The sequence below is a fragment of the Gossypium hirsutum genome, chromosome A12, assembly GCF_007990345.1.
Source record: "Gossypium hirsutum isolate 1008001.06 chromosome A12, Gossypium_hirsutum_v2.1, whole genome shotgun sequence".
Lineage (NCBI taxonomy): Eukaryota > Viridiplantae > Streptophyta > Magnoliopsida > Malvales > Malvaceae > Gossypium > Gossypium hirsutum.
This window is the reverse complement of record NC_053435.1, coordinates 22,283,083-22,303,321: the sequence shown is the minus strand read 5'-3', so window position 1 is coordinate 22,303,321 and position 20,239 is coordinate 22,283,083. Positions and strand designations below refer to the sequence as shown.

The 20,239-nt window shown below is 33.6% G+C and overlaps 1 non-coding gene across 1 annotated transcript; it reads right to left on the bottom strand.

Moving 5' to 3' along the window:
• Positions 1–19,855: 19,855 nt before the first annotated feature.
• Positions 19,856–19,962, bottom strand: LOC121211883 (small nucleolar RNA R71). Its single transcript, XR_005907100.1, has one exon. It is a non-coding gene; the product is annotated as a small nucleolar RNA R71 (small nucleolar RNA).
• Between the last annotated feature and the right edge of the window lie 277 nt (positions 19,963–20,239).

Here is a 20,239-nt window from a genome sequence, read left to right as displayed (position 1 = left end):
ATGAGGATCGCATGGTTGCCTGACAATCGTGGATCCACCAATGGCTTTTAAAGCCCAATATGTATAGTTCCGCAACCGGGTTACCATTGGTGTGTGGGCTGGGTGGATCGATATTTATATCCCCATATGGTGTGATGGGGGACAGAGGTGGTGTGTAGCGGATGGATAATTTGGATGGGATTGCATTGCATGTTTGATGGTTTCTCCTTGAATGCTTGTTTTTCATCGAGGGTTGTACACACTGAGTTTGCGAAATCTCACCCCCTCTTTTATTTTATTTTCAGGTGATGCTCAGTAAAAGGTTCAATGTTTGGAGGGACTCTGGGTGGCCGGCTAGCAAGATAATTCGGACTTGGTTTTTTTTAAGCATTTAAGTTTTTATTTCTTATGTTCAGACTAGATTGTAATAAGGTTTTCATTATGTTATTATTACTTGAATTATTATTATTATTTTCATTGTAATTACGAGAAGTTGAACATGGATTTCTTAAATTATAGTATGTTTTCTACGTTTCTGCAACTAAGTTTTTTTAAAAAAATCAAATGTTTTAAACAAGGCTTTCGTAACTGAAAGGTTTTTTTTTAGTTAATTAGGGTTTCTTTTATTTTAACAAGGGTTTTCAATGAAAACACGATTTTCGCTAAAACACTTCAATGTGACATGCTGAATTCAGCCATAACATCTGGGCTGGGTTTGGGTTGTTACAAATATCATATCTCAATAATGCTCACTCTCGACCTATCAACAGGTCTGCTCACACAAGTTGACTGCCATGATGTATGTAACAGTCCGGTTTTGACCCTAGTTGGAATAGTGGTTTCAGGACCACAAATTTGAGTCTAAAAAAAATAAAAAAATATTTTAATATTATTTTCTGTGTCTGTGATATGTGAATTTACATCTGCGAAATTTCTGTGATTAAATTTGTTTGTTTCTTTGCTTAATTATGAAAAGGATTAAATCGCGTAAAGTGTAAAAGTTGACTGCTAAATATTGAAGCACCTAATTGGCTTGGCTTTTAAAATATGGGTCCTTGCATGTCAAATTTACCATTTATGTTAATGGTGGACAATTATGGACATGTTAGGTAAGCTTTAATGAATTATAACTAAAGGGTATTTTGGTCAATTGTAAATTAAACATATGTTAAATAATGATAACATAAAATGGTATTCATTTTTACCATTCTCTTGGCTGATTGAAGCAAGAAAAAGAATCAAATTGGGGTTTTGATATTCGGCTAGCTTAATCCTTGATTAAGGTATGAATTTTCGTCTGTTTTTTATAATTTCTACATTTCTCTAATCGTTGCTTCATGTTCTTCAAAGCCCATGTTTGAATTTATGTTTCTGTTAAAGGTTTCATGAAATTCCATTGTTGATATCATGAGTGCTGTGATGTTTTTGAATGAATTATGAAGGCTTGGTAGATGGTTCATAAGTTTTGTCTTTAAGCTTTTGATGAAATTGAGCTATTTGGGTTAAATTTTGAAAATGAGGTTTTGAAGGACAAAATTGTGAATTGAACATGTTGTAGGGGCTTATATAGAAGCCATGAAAATTCAGCTAGCCCTTGTTGTAAAGAAATTTTGCATATTGGTGATTTTGTGAAAAATGGACTAAATTGTCAAAGTGTGAAAATGTAAGGGCTAAAATGTAAAGTATCCTAAATATGTGAATATGGATTAAATTGAATGAAATGAATGATTGAATGGTTGAATTTGTATTGAATTAGATCCAGAACAAAGAAAATTAAACTTAGATAGGGGGAAGTCCAAAATAGTTGAATAAACGACTCATTTTATTCGAAATCCGTCCGAGACAAGTCAAATTACAATTACGTGTTAATTGCAATAAATTTTGCACATATAAACTGTAATCTGTATTGGATGGCCTTGAGTGCCTGATGTATATCTTTGGAGTAAAGTTTGATAATATGTTAATATCTGAAAAGCTCTGGACGTTACTAAGCAAAGTTGACATCTATCTGTGACATCGTGTAAGCCGTGTCTAGGACACAGGCCTCGATTGAGATTTACGTATAAGACTATATCTAGGACATTAGCATCATATCTGATTTTTTGTACGACCCTATCTGGGACAGAGGCATCAATATTGAATTACATGTAGGACCACATCTGGGACGTCGGCATTGTACTTGATTATGAGCATCTGTATCGTTTCTGACCTGTCTGATTATAAAGTACGAAATCTGAGATTGAGTATATGAATTGTATAACCTATGCAGGTATGTTTGTATCGTACTAAATTTTCTGAATATGAAACTCTGTCTCTGTGAAATATGTATGGAAATGAAGCATGACATATATGCAAACAAAAGAGCATGGTGAAGTTTATGAATTATTCAATGAAATGGTTATGAATCTATATGGTTGAATGGTACATATAAGCTTTAGTAGTTATACCAATTGTATTTGGCTTACTAAGCTCCTTGTAGCTTACTCTATGTGTTTACTGTCTATTTTACAGTGATCGTAGCTACTGAAGGCTCGAAGATAGTCGAGGATCGTCACTACACTATCGATCTCATTTTGGTACTTTTGAAAGTGTAAATATTTTAAAGTATGGCATGCATAGGCTAGAAGGTCTATGTATATAAGTTTTGATGTGTATATATAATGCCATGGGAGTTGGCTAACAATGATGATTTGTGTATCGTTTTGGTGTATTTGTTATGTGCTAAGTTCTAATGTGTGTTGGTCATTCTTAAGCATGGAATTGATTGGAAATTTTGGTATGAACGTTATATATTATTGCTTGTAGGATTGGAACCAAAAAGGGGTAGCAAATTGGCTTTAACCAAGCCTGCTTGGTGCCACACGGTCAGGGTACACGGATGTGCCTTGTTGTCGTGTAAGAAAAGCAGTATTCTTCTAAGAATCACACGGCCTCAACACACGGGCGTGTCATATGGCCATGGGCTAAAGTCAGTAGCTAGCTAAGTATTACACGGCCATAGTACACGAGCGTGCCTATTGGCCGTGTGAAAAAGTCAGTATAGGACCTATTTTTGGCATGGCTGGTTCACATGGGCGTGTCTAGTGCCCGTGTGTTCCACACAGCCTAGTCACACAGGCGTGTGACTTTAACAGTTTGAAAGAATTGGTTTAGTTCTGGAAATTCTAAATAAGTTCGATTTAGTTCTGACCTTTCTTTAAATGTATATTTTAGGTCTCGTAAACCATAATTAGAGATGATTGTTTATGAAATGATGTTAAATAGTATCTGTGATTCTGAATTGGTCCGAAATGTTCTGTCTGTCTGGTAATTCCTCGTAACCCTAATCCAATGTTGGTTATGGGTTAGGGGTGTTACAATGTAAGTACACGGTTCTGCTCACACAAGCTGACAAGAATCCGCAACACATGCTGGATAACTCAGTCACGGGTAGGACGTACGACTAGCACCCAAAACAATAAAAACCCCTAACAACATGTAATTCGTATCCTAATCTATTCCTAAGGTTCAACTGAGATTTCTCATTTGCCGAATCATTATCGAATATGTCCGCAAGGTTATTTTACAATTTATGCAATATCAAAGCATTCAAAACACAATTATAATAGAGCTTATTACATACAAACTTACCTCGAATGCAGAAACGGCGAATTAAGTTCATTAATCCGAAACCTTATTCTTTCCCCGATCTAAATCTGTATTTCGCCTTTCTTGATCTAAATATATTCAAAATTAACTTATTTAATAATCTCTCTATTCAATTTAATCCAAAATCATACATTTAGGGTAAATTTATATTTTTGCCCCTAACATTTCAACATTTTTACAAATTAGTCCTTATTTCATAAAATCACAAATTCATGCAATTTAACCAAAACCCATGCTAGCAGAATTTCAATTAGGTCCCTAGCAGCCCATGTTTTTCATTTATTTCACAATTTAACCATAAAAAAATTACACATTTCACAATTTAATCCTTAATTGTACATTTTACTAAAAATCACTTAACAAATGTTGTTGATCTAACAACAACCATGCATTTTATACCATTAAGAATCAAAATACATCAATATTCATCAGTGGAATACCCTAAACCTTTAGTAGTTTTGCAAATTAGTCCTTGGACTAGCTAGATTAAGATGCAACGATCACAAAAACATAGAAATCATGAAAAGCGGGACAAAAATCGTACCTTAATAAGCTATGAAACCTTGGCCGAATATCAAGCCCTAAAAATGGCTTTTCTTCTAGTTAATAATCGACTAAGAAGATGATAGCCTTAAAATTTTGGTTTTTTTTATTTTACTTTAATAACCAAATTACCTTTTTAACCTTAATTATAAACTATTAAAAACACTTAATACATGTCCATAAAAGTCCACTCATTTTAACAATGGGATATTTATCACATAAGGACCATCACTATTTAATTTCATAGCCATTTAATACCTTTAATTAATGGAAAACTATTTTTACAGTTTATGAGGTTTAGTCCTTTTTATAAAATTAAACACTCAAACGATAAAATTTCTGAACAAAACTTTCACACAATCATTTTATCATGCTGTAAACATTAAAATAATTTTAAAATAATTATTTTGACTTCGGTTTGTGGTCCCGAAACCACTGTTCCGATAACCAACTCTCCCTCTTTAGGAATTTTTGTCCTCGAAAATTTTACCAGTAAAGAGGTTAGGGTATTGTTTTTTCATTGCTTCCTCGGGCTCCCATGTAGCCCCTTCAACACCGTGCTGTTGCCACAAAACCTTCACCAAATCTATGTATGTATTTCTTAATTCTTTAACCTCTCTAGCTAAAATTCTAATCGGTTCTTCATTATATGTAACATTAGGTTGAATTTCAATCTCTGACAGGGAAATTACATGTGATGGATCTAACCTATATCGACGTAACATCGACATATGAAACACATTATGAATCTATTCCAACTCTGATGGTAAAGCTAGCCGATATGCCACTGGCCCTATTCATTCAATAATCTCATACATTACGATAAATCATGGACTCAATTTGCCTTCGCAACCAAAACGATGTATTTTTCTTCCACAGAGATACTTTTAGAAATACTTTGTCACCGATCTGAAATTCAATGTCTTTTTGTTTCAAATTCGCTTACGATTTCTGTCGATCTAAAGCTGCTTTCAGACTGTTACGAATTACTTTTACTTTCTCTTCAGTCTCTCTAATCAAATCAACACCGTGAATCTTTTTCTCACTAAGCTCGGTCTAGTACAATAGAGTTCGGCATTTGCGACCATACAAAGCTTCGTACGTTGCCATCTTTAATCCCATGAATCTTTATGCTTGTTTCAGACCCGACCACCAATACAATTGTTTAAGATCATTATACATTTTTGTACTGCCTGGATGAATGGATAAACAACCAATATGTGCTTCATGTAAAATTTTCTGAATGAGCTCCTAATTCTTTGGTACATAAATTCTATCTCGGAACATTAAACAATCGTCAGATTCGATCTGATAGTCTGAATCACTAGTTGACTCACATTGTACTATTTCAGCTTGCAATTCATTTTCACATTTCTAAGCTTCACAAATTTGTTGAATAAATATCGGTTTAGCTTTTAATTCAACTAGAATCGAATTATCATCAAGCAAGGTTAGTTGTGTATTCATCGCTCGCAAAACGAATAATGATTTTCTACTCAGAGCATTCGCGACTACGTTTTCTTTCCCTGGATGATAATCAATCACCAATTCATAGTCTTTCAACAACTCGAGCCATCTTCATTGACGCAAGTTTAGATCTTTCTAAGTCATTATATATTTCAAGCTCTTGTGATTGGTAAAGATATGGCACTTTTCACCGTACAAATGATGTAGCCAAATTTTCAATGCGAAAACAATAGCGGCCAACTCTAAATTGGGCATCGGATAATTCTTTCCATGCGGCTTCAATTGTCTGGAGGCATAAGCTATCACTTCACCCTCTTGTATCAAAATACAACCCAAACCATTCAATGACGCGTCGCTGAAAACCACAAACTTTTTACCCGACTCAGGTTGAACCAACATTGGTGCCTCAGTTAACAACGCTTTCAACTGTTTAAACCTCTGGTGACATTTTTCGGGCCACTCAAATTTCACATCTTTCTGTAGCAATCTAGTCATCGATGTAGCAATCATTGAGAATCCTTTTACAAAATGCCGATAATAACCAGCTAACCCTAGAAAGCTTCTGACTTTGGATACATTTCTTGGTGGTTTCCAATCAACAACTGCAAAAATCTTGTTCGGATCAACACGTATGCTTTCAGTAGAAATAATATGTCCCCAAAATCCAACTTCTCGGAGCCAAAACTCACATTTGCTAAAACTAGCGAACAATTGCTTATTTTTCAAGGTTTGTAACACAATCCTCAAATGCTCAGCAGACTCAGACTCATCTCGTGAATAAATCAGAATGTCGTCAATGAATACAACCACAAATCCATCTAAATATGGTCTAAAAATTTGATTCATCAAATCTATAAAAATTAGTCAATGGTAGGACGTACAGACCAGCACCTAAAACAATAATAACCCCTAATGACATGTCATTCATATCCTAATCTATTCCTAAGGTTCAACCGGGATTTCTCGTTTGCCGAATCATCGTCGAATATGTCTGCAAGGTCGTTTTACAATTTATGCAATATCAAATCATTTAAAACACAATTATAATAAAGCTTATTACATACAAACTTACCTCGAATGCAAAAATGGTGAATTAAGTCGATTAATCCAAAACTTTATTTTTTACACGATCTAAATTCGTATTTCGCCTTTCTTGATCTAAATATAATCAAAATTAACTTATTTAATAATCTCTCTATACATTTTAATCCAAAAACATACATTTAGGGAAGATTTACATTTTTTACCTAATGTTTCAACATTTTTACAAATTAGTCCTTATTTCATAAAATCACAAATTCATGCAATTTAACCAAAACCCATGCTAGCAGAATTTCAATTAGGTCCCTAGCATCCCATTTTTTTTATTTATTTCATAATTTAACCACAAAAAATTTACACATTTTACAATTTAATCCCTAATTGTAAATTTTACTAAAAATCACTTAACAAATGTTGTTTATCAACAACAACCTTGCATTTTCTACCATTAAACATCAAAATACATCAATATATATCAATGGAAAAACCCTAAACCTTTAACAATTTCGCAAATTAGTCCTTGGGCTAGCAAGATTAAGATGCAACGATCACATAGAAATCATGAAAAATAGGACAAAAATCATACCTTAATGAGCTATGAAACCTTGGTTGAATATCAAGCCCTAAAAATGGCTTTTCTTCTTGTTAAGAATCGGCTAAGAAGATGATAGCCTTAAAATTTTGGTTTTATTTATTTATTTTACTTTAATAACCAAATTACCTTTTTAACCTTAATTATAAACTATTAAAAACACTTAATACACATCCATAAAAGTCCACTCATTTTAAAAATGGGATATTTATCACATAAGGACCACCACAATTTAATTTCACATCCATTTAATACCTTTAACTAATGGAACAATACTTTTGCAGTTTATACGATTTAGTCCTTTTTTATAAAATTAAACACTCAAACGATAAAATTTCTGAACAAAACTTTCACACAATCATTTTATCTTTCTATAAACATTGAAATAATAAGAAAATAATTATTTTGACTTCAGATTTGTGGTCCCAAAACCATTGTTCTGATTTGACTAAAAACGGGCTGTTACACCACCATTTTGATAGAACAAATGCTTTTATTGTATGCGATTATGACAAAAAAGTCTATCAATGTTGGGAAAATTATTCTCAAGGAGATTCAAGACTGGTCTAGGAAAAAGGAAGGAAGTGCCTACTTTCCATCATTGATTACTTCGTTTTGCTTAAGGGCCCAAGTAAGATCAAAGGCAAACCTAAATGACCATTATGTTTAAGGTTGCATAACAAGGCATGAACTTGAGAGGTTGGTGGAGAATGTTGGATTATTAAACCAAGTTGAACCAAATGAGCCAAACGAAATAGAATCAGAAGGGTCATCAACCAAATTTGAGCCGAAAACTAACTCAGTTGATGAGATAGAAAAAGTAGAAACTGAAGAGGAACCAAACAACCCTAAACCGAGAGTGGAACCAATTGTTGCTAAACCAGTGGAGCCAAGTTTGAGATGACTATTCCTACTTCCTCAAATACTATGAAGAATTTAGAATTTTCAACTATGATGGATATGCGAAAATTCATGTATAACCAACAACAAGCTTATTGGAGATATTCAAAAGTTAGAGATGATACCTTACAAAATACTTTAAAGAATATCTATAACACTTTTGGCCCCGAGTTCCCAGATCATATCTTCGAGACATGGCAAGAAGAGATTGTGGGATCAAGTGCAACAAAGAATAGAAAAGGAAAAAGATGTGGACAATGACACAAATAAAAAGGGGGAAATTTTTTATCCTTAGTATTTATTTTTAGGCGTTTATTTCTATTCCTTAGTTAGTATTTTGCTTTCATATAATAAATATGATATTGCAAGCATGGATCAAATAAGCTCAATAGAAAAAAAAGCGAAATGATGTGGTAGTGAGAATGAACATGTCTAGGATTAGATTATTGAGAATGACTTGGTATTTAAGCAGTCTTTATGACTCACCTCTCTTTCTTACTATCCTAATTGGTATTCAGTTTTCATTCATTAATTCATTTTCACAGTGAGAACATTGCTTCTTTTTAAAGTGGAGGTAAGGAAAATATTTGCATAAACTTTTAAAATTTCAAGTTTGTTTCAATCTTTTTATATAAGTATGTTGAAATAAAAGAATGTTCAGAAAGAATTTTTGTTTTTAAGTTAGTCTAAATGCAAACATTATTTTTTATTTTATTTGAGTTTTTTTATGTTATCTTGAGTTATGGAATGCATGTGTATTCTTAGGTCTTATGTAGCCTTTTACCATTAAAATTACATGTAACATCCCTTAGGGCCTAGTCAGAACAGTGGTTTTGAGACCGCAAATCCAAGATAGAAATAATAATTTTATAATTATTATGATGTCTATGATATGTATGCATGCTAGTGTGAAAATTTCTTGAAGAAATTCTATGCATAAAATGTCTAATTAAACTTTAGGGACCATAGTGAATAAGATGCAAAACTTATGTTCTAGAAGCTTTTAGCATGAAATTTCTTTATATTAGAAATTAGAAGGTCCTAATTAGCAAATTGACCAATTTCTAAATGTTTGGACAAAAATGAACATGCATAGCAAAATTTTGAAAGAAAAGCCTTACGGGCATTTTGGTCATTTGGTAATTAAATGAATTAAAAAGGGAAAATCAAGTGAAAATATTGTCCATCTTCCTCCTTAGCTAGTGAAATTTTTGTAGAACCATAGCTAGGGTTTTCAAACTTTTCAAGCTTAAAAGTAAGTGTTCCCTAGCCCCGTTTTTAATGTTCTTTACATTTTTAAAATCCTCGTATCATGATGTACCCGTTCCTAACCATATTTTAAGCTAGGGTTCATGTTGGAATTTTGACCCATGCATGAGAATTTTGTATTTTGATGTTTAATGGAAGAATGTGATAGTTTGATATGTGTTTAACATCTTTTACTAGGTGATTTTGCATGAAAACACCTAAAACGGACCATTTTGTAAAAGATGTAAAATAAGTGATAAAAATCTAATTTTGATGAAAATATGGGCTGTTATAAGTAGAAGGAAAATTCGGCTAGGCTTGGGTAACAAAAAAAATGCATGCATTTCATTTTACGAGCCTAGGGACCAAATTATAAATAAGTGAACAGTTAGGGGTAAAAAGGTAATTTCATCAAAGTATGAATTATGAATTGATTTGGACAATGTGATTATTAAACAAGTTAAATTTGGCATTTTAGATCAAGAAAAGCGTGATACGGGTCTTGAACGAGGGAAGAATAAAGTTTTCGACGAATAGGCTCGTTTATCATCATTTTGTATCGAGGTAAGTTCATGTGTAAATAATGTAATGTGTTACATATTTTAATGCTTTAATGTTATATGAATTTAAATGCTTATTTTCTATCATGAATTATATGCCTTAATGTTCCATGAATATATGGTTGGTATTGTGGATATCGTGAACGACATTACAAGCAAGTTCGACAGTGATGCGATAAGCAAAGAAACCCCGTTTGAACCTTAGGAATAGTCTAGGATACAAGTGACATGTCACTAGGAATTAAGGAATCCAAACTCATTGAGTGGTCTGAGTTCGTGATATATATGTGATATCTGAGTTTATTGAGTGGTCTGAGTTCATGATGTACGAGATACATGTAATTTAGTTTTGGGTACCGGTATTGTGTGTCCTACCGGTGCCTAGGTAGTCCTAAGTGGTTTGGATACCTGACATCTTGTGTGAGCAGCCCGCGTAGTTACACCCTACTCGATATCTTATGCTAGTGAGCCCATGAGTAGCTCCATTTCGAGCGCTACATGTTATGAGGTAGCTTTGGTTGCGTAAGTATATGTGGCACTTATGTGCAAGTTTTCCGTGTATCCAATAGTATTCCGAGTGTTCAACGAGTAATGCAATGGATGAGGTGATGAAAGTCCCAAAGACGGCATGTTAAAGAAGGTATGATCATATCATATACTACGGGTACGTACAGGTATGTATGTTAAACTCATGAGCAATGCCTTGATAAAGGATGAATTGTGATGAGAAAGTATATATATAAACACTTGATAAATAAGTCAAAATGCTTGAATGATGAATAATCTTTATGGTTATGTTGTTATGTCTTTGTGTGATAATTGCTTACTATCATTGCATATTATTTGCATGTGGACTTACTAAGCTTTAATGCTTACCCCCTTTCCTTTCCATCCTTTGTAGTTCCGCCAAGCTAGCTCGAGGGATCGGAAGCTATTAGAGTATTCAATCACACTATCAAAAGAATATTGGCTATAGTGAATTTGATAACTTGAGTATGGCATCTATACGGGATTTGGTTATTTTGTGATATGTGTCATGCAATTTTGGCCAAACTGTAAGGGCCTCTAATGTTGATGATTCATTTTGTATCAGCCATGTGATATGGCTTATATTTGATTATTGGGTTGTAATCTAATTACCCATGCATGCATGTGCTAATGACATGATGATGTGATATGTTATTGCTTGGTGAATGTATGATGAGGTGTGGAATAGTTGCTGGAAGATAAGAAATGACTTAATGACTTAATATGATCATGGTCATGAATATGTATTATGGAATTTGGATAACAAATTTGGTTATGCATGAAATTGGTGTGGAATGCTTCTAAATGGTGTGACTGATTGAATATGCTTTAAGATGATAATTTAAAGGCATGAAAATGTTGCAGCACTGGATATTGAGTGTTTAAATATGCTATGCTGCATGCTATGAAACATGTTTGAGAATGTGGATGAGTGAGGATGGAAATTGGCTTAGAAAATAGCCTCTAGGTGGTCCACACGGGTAGACAAATGGGCATGTGTCTAGGCCGTTTGAGACACACAGTATGCCCCCATGGGGGTTTTGAATGGTCGTGTGTCCCCTGCACCCTAAATTTTCAAGTTAGTATGCCCAGTAGTTAACACATGGGCTAAGACACGGGCGTGTGTCTTGACCGTGTGAGAAACAATGTGCGTGTGCTCTGGCCGTATGAAGTCTGCACCATTTTATGAAAAATTCATTTATTTTTAATGTACCACATGGTCTTGACACGCAGGCGTGTGATACGGCCATGTGACATTATTTTGATGATAACGTTATAGTCAGAGAGTTACACGGGTTGAGGACATGGGCATGTGTGACCACACGGCCTACCCCCACGGGCGTGTGACTCTCCAAAACAAGAAAATTTGTTAAGTTGCCCAAAATCTTTTAAAGTTCTCGATTTAGTCCTGAACTTCTTCCAATGGATGTTTTGGGCCTCGTAGGCCCATACAAGGGATAAATTGCTTATGTATGAATGAAATTGATTTGAAGAAAAATTTTATAGCCCATTTTGCATGAATATCTGAGTACAAGTTCGGTAATGCCTCCTACCTTTTCTTGGCGTCGGACACGGGTAAGGGGTGTTACATTAAACTTATTTTGAAATAATCATGCATGAAGGTTTAAGTTCTTAGAATTGACTTAATAACTTTCTTCAGGCAAAATCCTAGGAGGCATAAGAATTTAAACATGATTTAGGCACATTTTCTTTGGATCATTTGAGCCTTTCAAACCTACGTTATACAAATTTGACCCTTGAAACCTTAATTTGAGCCTTAAAGCCTATTTTATTGTTATTTACCTACATCATAAGCCATGCTACCATCTTTTTGAATTTTATCTTATTTTTGCACCTATCTTAACTATACTTGTCTTGATGAGCAAAGATCGAGGAAAAATTCAAAAAGATGTACATGTTCTTCATATGTTTAAAAAAAAGCTTTATTCAAATGTCAAGAAAAAAGAGCAAAATAAATACTCAAAGTATTGAGAAATATTGGGCATATGTTTCAAAATTAAGTTTGGGCGGGTAAAAACCCATTAATAGGAAGGATGTACCTCGAATTGATCCAAGGAAAAGATAGGGCTAAGATTACTAAACCTAAAACTTCACTTCTCTTTATCCCTACCATAATCCTAACCCCATTACAACCTTATAAAAAACCTATTGATTGGGATGATTATACCAACTACATTAGAGGAGATGAAGTGCTAAGTTCAACAAAGTTCAACATATAAGGACCATTAATTATACCTTGTGATTGCATTGTTTTATTGATAAGGAAAATTTGATCGAATGGTGAATGTTATGTAAGATCTTGAAAAGCATGCACTCTATAACTTATGTTAGCATTTTCCCGCACTTAGAATAAAATTTTGAAATAATGTTTACATATGAGTGACTTATCAATGAAAAGAGTCTATGAGCATGATTTTGTTGATGCATGGTTATGTACAAAGATTAATGATGCTTAATCTTATTCAAAATTACTTTAGGAAAAGTTGTGCTCTACATGAAATATTACTCGGGTCGAGCAACGGATTCAGTTTGGGGGTGTGTAAACTCTAAATTGTATAGGGTTTTTCTAGTCATTTTAACCATGTTTTTACCTAATAATAACATTAATATCGAGCAATTGTTAATGAATTTAGTGAACTTTCCTTAAATATCAATCATGGATATGAATTTATGAAATATGCAAATTTGTGCTTTATTATATGAATTTCGTGCATAAATTAAATCATTTTCACGTTACGTATTAATGTGCTATGTTTTAATAATGTAGTGGGATCATGAGGAGATATAATATGGAGCTCAATGCAATTCTTGCATGGACATGAACAAATCCACCCTACTTAGACGACAAAACCATGCAAAATTGGGTCATAAGGATGTTAATTTGACCTAGTTAAAGTGATTTTACAAGGTGGACATGTCTAGTTATTTATTAGGTCATCAAACTGTCCAACAAGTGGGAGTCAAGCCCAAATTCGGCACAAGCCTGTGGCTGCCCAAAAATAAACTTTGAGACAATTATTTGGAGGTCCCTACATTGTGAAAATCATTCAAACTCAACACATGAAGATTTCTCAAGAAACCGTCCACCCCATGGCCAAATTTAGCATGATTCCATGCTTAAATCAAGCAACCAACTCACCCTCATTTCCACTTGTTATGGTCGACCATTAATGGGAGAGAACCAAGGGATCTTTGACTCCATTTTTAGTAAATTCAGCCACTAACCTCAAGTATAAATACCACACTCCTCTCACATTTTCATTCATTCCTTCATTCCTTAATCATCCTTACATCCCTCATTCAACTATTCGCTCGTTTCCTCTCTTCATTCCTATGCATAGCATCTTATTTCTCTTAGGCAGCAAAACCTTAAGAAGATAGTCTCTTGATTGACCACTTGAGGAGCCATTAGGAAAAGAGCAACACAAGGATCAAAGGAGAACATCTTCAATTAAAGTTCATGAGACTGTTGATTCGACAGAGTTTATTCTTCCTTCACTTTGTTATTTTATTTTAATCATGTTTGCAATGTGCTTTGTTATCTTTTCATCAACAATGATAGCTTAATCTGTTGAGCTAAGATGATTGCACTTATTCAATGAAGTTTGTTAAATCATGTTTATAATGTTTGTGCCTCAGTCAATCATATTTTCAATTAAACTCAAGTATGTATTTCATTCATGCATGATTGGATGCATTAGAATTAGCTGAGCGATCTTGAACAGACGACGGCTAGTGGACACAATAATTGAAAAATGCATGCTTAATTTAGATCCTGATTCGACTAAATTAAAGGTTCATGGTAACTTTGACGAGCTCTATTATCTTGCATAGTTTTTAGATTTATGTGATTAAATTGTTTCAAACATGATTTGTCCCTATTACACATGAATTCTAAGAAACCCTCAGTTTAATATGGTTAGTAAAATGCATATTTCACAAAGTAAAAGATTTTGAAAGGAGTTAATTAGGTTTCTAAAGTCATGAAAGATCGAGTTGCCATGGAATGCTTTCCGACACTGTTAAGCATGAGAAAAATAAACTAAGTTGAATGCTATAATTATCCTAGCATATTCATGTTATTGATTGTTGAATTTTGTGTTTTTGCTTCTAAACTCATCTCATACATTTCATATCATATTTTGCATTTAGATTAAATTGCATTAGGATCATCTTGCATTTGGATAATTCAATTTAGTTTAATCATCATCACTCAAAATATTTTTATCACCAAATTGTTAACTTTAATTTTACAATTACTTGGTTAACATTCACAGCCCCTATGGAGACAATAAATCTTTTACTTACTTTATTACTTGATAACGACTGTGTACACTTGCACAAACTTAAGCGTTATAGTTATATGTGTGATTGAGTTCAAAGCCTTATATGTTTAATGATGTTGTTTGAATCTTGATAGGTATACTTTTGTTATATAATGATATTATATGTGATAAGAAATTGACGTAAGTAATTGTTATATGTATGAGCTTACTAAGTAATTTAAATACTTACTCGTGTTACTATTTTGGGATTATGCATGTGAATTGAATTGTGGTATGAAATGGTGTAAGGCTTTGGATTGAATTGTAATAGATTTGAGTTTAATGCATCGTTGGTGCCAATGAGGGCATATCACTTATATGTTTATATGAATATGTGAATTGAGGTTTTGGTCTTCAAGTAGGTATGATTTGGAGTAAAATTGAATGGTATAATATTGTATTATAAGTCACTAGGTATGGATGGTAGGTAACTTGCACAATAAGGGTCTTTTATGTTGCACATGGGCTACCACACAACCGTGTGTTCAACACATTCAAGTTAGTTTTTAATTCACTTGGTCACAATTAGTTACACGGCCTAGTGACATGGCCCTTTGACTCTGAATTACACAACATTAGTATGTTACACGGTTTGGGGATGCGATTGTGCGATAGCACCACACTGCCTCAACCTTATCGCAGGACCATAAGACCCCTATTTTACTTTTTTTACCTATCTTTTCGTAAATGTTTCAAAATTGTCCTAATTTGGTTCTGAGTCAGTTTAAGGGTTTTCGTTAACTCGATCGAGACTCAAATTTGTTTGCAATACATGTTTAACATGGAATTAACTCGTATATATTGATTTATTGAATTTTGTTGAGTAAATTGTATGTGAATATTTCTGTTTACTGTTGTAGCATCCTGTAACTCGGGTCCAGCAACTGGATTGAGTATGGGGTGTTACATTGTTGGCATTTTGAGCCGATCAATCCTGTAGGAGTATGGCTTATCATGGAAATTTTATTATTTATTCCTTGTACTTTCTAATCTTTTCAATTTGGTCCCAAAAGTGATTTCTATCACAGCATTACATTTTCCAACTTATTCTAATGCCAATTAATCAAAACTAGCCGTTTTCTCATTTTAGTCAAATTTTCACTGTAATACTCAAATTTTTTTGAAATTTTCACTTCAGTCTTTTTTGTGACACATTCTCACTTTTAAAATTCTTTTCATTAATTTCCATATCCAATAAAAATATTCATTTCATAAAAATTCTTTATCAGACTCATATTCTAACTTTCTCACAAATTCACTATATTAGATCTCAAATTAATGCCATGTGTCTTATTGAAAATTTTGGGGCATTACAAATTTAAAGAGTAAATTTTTCAATAATAATTCTCATAGTCCTAGTAATAATGAAATAATATTAAATTGTGATAACAGTAACATCAATAAAATAGATACATTACAATTGTGATAACTTTAAGAGTAGAAGCACTCGAACTTTGAAATCTATAATTATACTCAAATAAAATATGGTGTCTACAGGTGTGTATAAATAGATTCAACTGATGTAATACAAGTTTAATTGTTGAAAGAATATATAACTCAACTCTTGATTTATTAGTTTTTGTTCATTGGTTTCTTTTATTCTTAGCTTTATTTATTTATAAATCCATTCATGGAATTACAATTCTTGATTTTTATTAGCAATCTTACATGAAGTCATCGTGTCATGATCTCATAATTTGGTTTTCAAAATCCATGGATTTGGTTACATCTTTATCCAATCAAGAAAAGGGATATTCCTCCATTACAATCAAATTCATCAAGCAGCACAATGTGGCTCTTCAACAAAAAGATTACTCAATTGATTGATGATAGCAATTATTTTTTTGTGGAGAGGTAACCTTGATTCTAAAGACACATTGATTGTAGAGTTATATAGATGGAACAATTACTATTCCTCATTTTTTCTTGGCATGTGAATAGAAAGGCTCAACTCTTGCTTCTTGGCTCATGTCAGCAAGTTCCTCATTTTATAGTCGTATTATAGGGGAAAACTCTGCTTATGGGATCTAGAATGTGTTGACTCAATTTATCTCATCACACTCTTGTAGAAAAAAACACATTTTTGATGTTTGTTGCATAATACCAAGAAGCATGATAAGCTCATGAAAGTATATTTTGCAAGAACCAAGATGTTTTTTCTAATCTTTTGGGTTATAGTTAATTTATTTTTTTTATTATAAGTATCAATCAAATATCTTAAATAGGTTACCACTAGGGTATAGAAAAGTATTATCAATTATAAAAATGAGACAATGACCATACAATCTATAAGTTGTTATATTATGTTTGTTAGATGTAGAAGCTCACCAAAATCATCTAGGATCTCAAGTGAGCATTTCAAAAAAAGTGGTCATACAACGATCTATTCCTACCTTGAATATAGAACAACCTATTCTAATATTGCAAAAATCAATCTACCTCACCACATTGGTGTGCCTTTTCACTACAGACCACCTAGACCATATTCCAATTTGTTCGTGACAAAGGAAGGGGAAGGTTTGGTGGAACCTTAGACCCTAATGTCAAATATGTGGAAACATCGGCTATAGAGACACCAAATATTTTTTATTTTTTTTATCATTTAATTATTCGCTCATATCCTTAACCAAGTCAACCATCCTTTAGTAACATGCAACTATATTAGAGCTTGTGTCCTATTATTTTGCATATTCAGGGGTTTGTATACCTACCATGAATTAACCTATCATTCCAAATGTCAATTCTAATTTTCCTACACATTTGTTGAATCCCAATTGCCTTCAATTTACACCTTCAGCCTACTCTATAAATCCATCATTTTTAAAATATACATCTCTTACGTTTTTCCCTAAATCATCTTTTTATCATTCTTCATTTTCTTTTGCCCTATACCCTTAACACAACTCCCTTTACATCCAATACTGTTGCAGGTAACAATACAACTATGGCTAGTGTTCCTATCTAGTACCCTGAGTCTGTGGCTACTGATAAACCGTAACTTATACATATTTTTCCCCCATGTTTAACGCATTTTATGGATGATTTTCCATTAGAATTGGTGAATTCGATGCTCCTAATACTTTAATTTCATGTTTTACACTTAGGAGAGCATAGGAGAGCGAAAGGAACAAGAAACGGGCCAAAAATGGAGAAAATGAACCAAAGTACTAAATCAACACAGGCAGACCACACGGCCGTGTCAATTTGGCAGGCTTGAGCACGACCTGAAGTAATCGCACACGGGTGTGTCACACGGGCGTGTCCTTACCGAGCCCAAGTTGAGTCCAATTTGGAAAAGGCTAATTTTGAGGGCTTTTAGGCATTCCAAAGCCTATAAATACACCCGAGAGAAGGAAGAAAAGAGGACGGAGGATGGGAGTAAGGAATTACTCTAAGGAAATCGATTGATCCATCTCAGAAGCCGGATTCATCATCAAGACTGAAAATCTCTCCTCAATTTCCCTTCAGGATTTTTGGGTTTTCTTTATGTTTTGTATTCTTTATCATTCTGAGACGTCTTCTTATTTAGTAATGAACTAAATCCCCTAAATAACTAAGGGGAATGAAACCTAAGACGAATCTTGTTATTATTTTTTGAATTGTATGATAAATATTTGACTTGTTCTTAATTATGTGTTCTTAATTCTTATTTTGATATCCCAGGATACTGATTCAAGATAAGCTCTTATTCAGAGGAGGAATAGACCCTGTTTAAGAGTACATTTTTCATAATTAAGCAGAGTTGATTGTGCGTCTAGACATAGGGTGACAAGATTTTGCAAGATTAGGGTGAAACCTAATAAGGGGATCCATAGATCGAGTTAATGCAACACTGGAGTGTTAATTAGAGAAAAGTCTCGATTATTAAATCTAGGGGTTAGACAGTATTAGTCTTGAGTAGGGATAATAACATAACTTAGGGATCTCTACGAACAAGTTAAATGAATAAATCATCCGATTCGGAGCCAGAATAACAAGTATAGTCTAGGTGGATTTTTCCTTAGGTATTGTCTTCATTCAATCGATTTTTCCAAAAGCAATTCCCCAATTCCATTCTCTGTGCGTTCTTAGTTTAGATAATTAGTTAGTTAAAACAAAAACCTCTTTATTTTTAGGCTAGATAATAAAAAGATATTCATTACTAGTACTTTTAGTTCCTTTGGGTTTGACAATCCGGTCTTGCTTATACTATACTACTGTTCGATAGGTACACTTGCCTACATCGCGATAATAGTCAGTTCAAGAACGAGTAATTATAAATATTTAAAAACCTATCACGAAATCACGCGATCAAGTTCTAGCGCCGTTGCTGAGGAACTGAAATATTAGGAAAACTCAATTTTTATTACTTTAGCCATTTATTTTTCGTGCACTTTAATTTATTATTATTTATTAATTTACTTTTTCCTTCGCTGCAGATTTTTATAGTTTATGACTAGAAGAAATCCGCCAGGACCATTACTTTTTGATGAAGAAATCGATCGTACAGTTCGTAGAAATCAAAGAGAAATAAGGCGAAGCTTAAGATACACAGAGAATGAGCAAGAAGACGATACTCAACCCCCAACCAAAAAGATGGCTGAAAACCAAGGCAATCAGCTACTTCCTGCAATTACGGTTAATCAAAATCCTGCTCCACGCACTATGTATGATTATGCTAAACCTTCTTTAACAGGAACTGAATCGAGCATAGTTAGACCTGCTGTAGCTTCAAATACTTTTGAATTAAAACCTAACACTATTCAAATGATACAGAAATTTATTCAATTTGATAGTTTGCAGGATGAGGGTCCCAACGCTCAGTTAGCCAACTTCTTAGAACTATGCGATACATTTAAAATTAATGGTGTCTCTGATGATGCCATTCGTCTTCAATTATTCCCTTTTTCATTGAGGAACAAAGCTAAATAGTGTTGAACTCGTTACCACGAGAGTCAATTACTACATGGGAACAAATGACCGAAAAATTTTTACTAAAATATTTTCTACCGGCTAAAATGGCTAAATTACGTAATGATATCTCTTCTTTTGTGCAAATGGATTTAGAAACACTCTACGATGCATGTGAGAGATACAAGGGCCTTTTGAGAAGATGCCCTCACCATGGGTTACTACTTTGGCTACAGGTTCAAACGTTCCATAATGGCCTGAATCCTTCGATCGAAAAATGGTTGACGCAGCTACTGGCGGAGCCATCAATAATAAAACACCTGAAGATGCCTATGAGTTTATAGAGGAGATGTCACTGAATAACTATCAGTGGCAAGTCATGAGGACAAAGCCAACGAAAATAGTCGACGTTTATAACGTCGATTCAGTCACCATGCTCTCTAATCAGGTAGAACTCTTAAATAAAAAGATTGATGGTTTTCTTAGTTCTTTGCAGG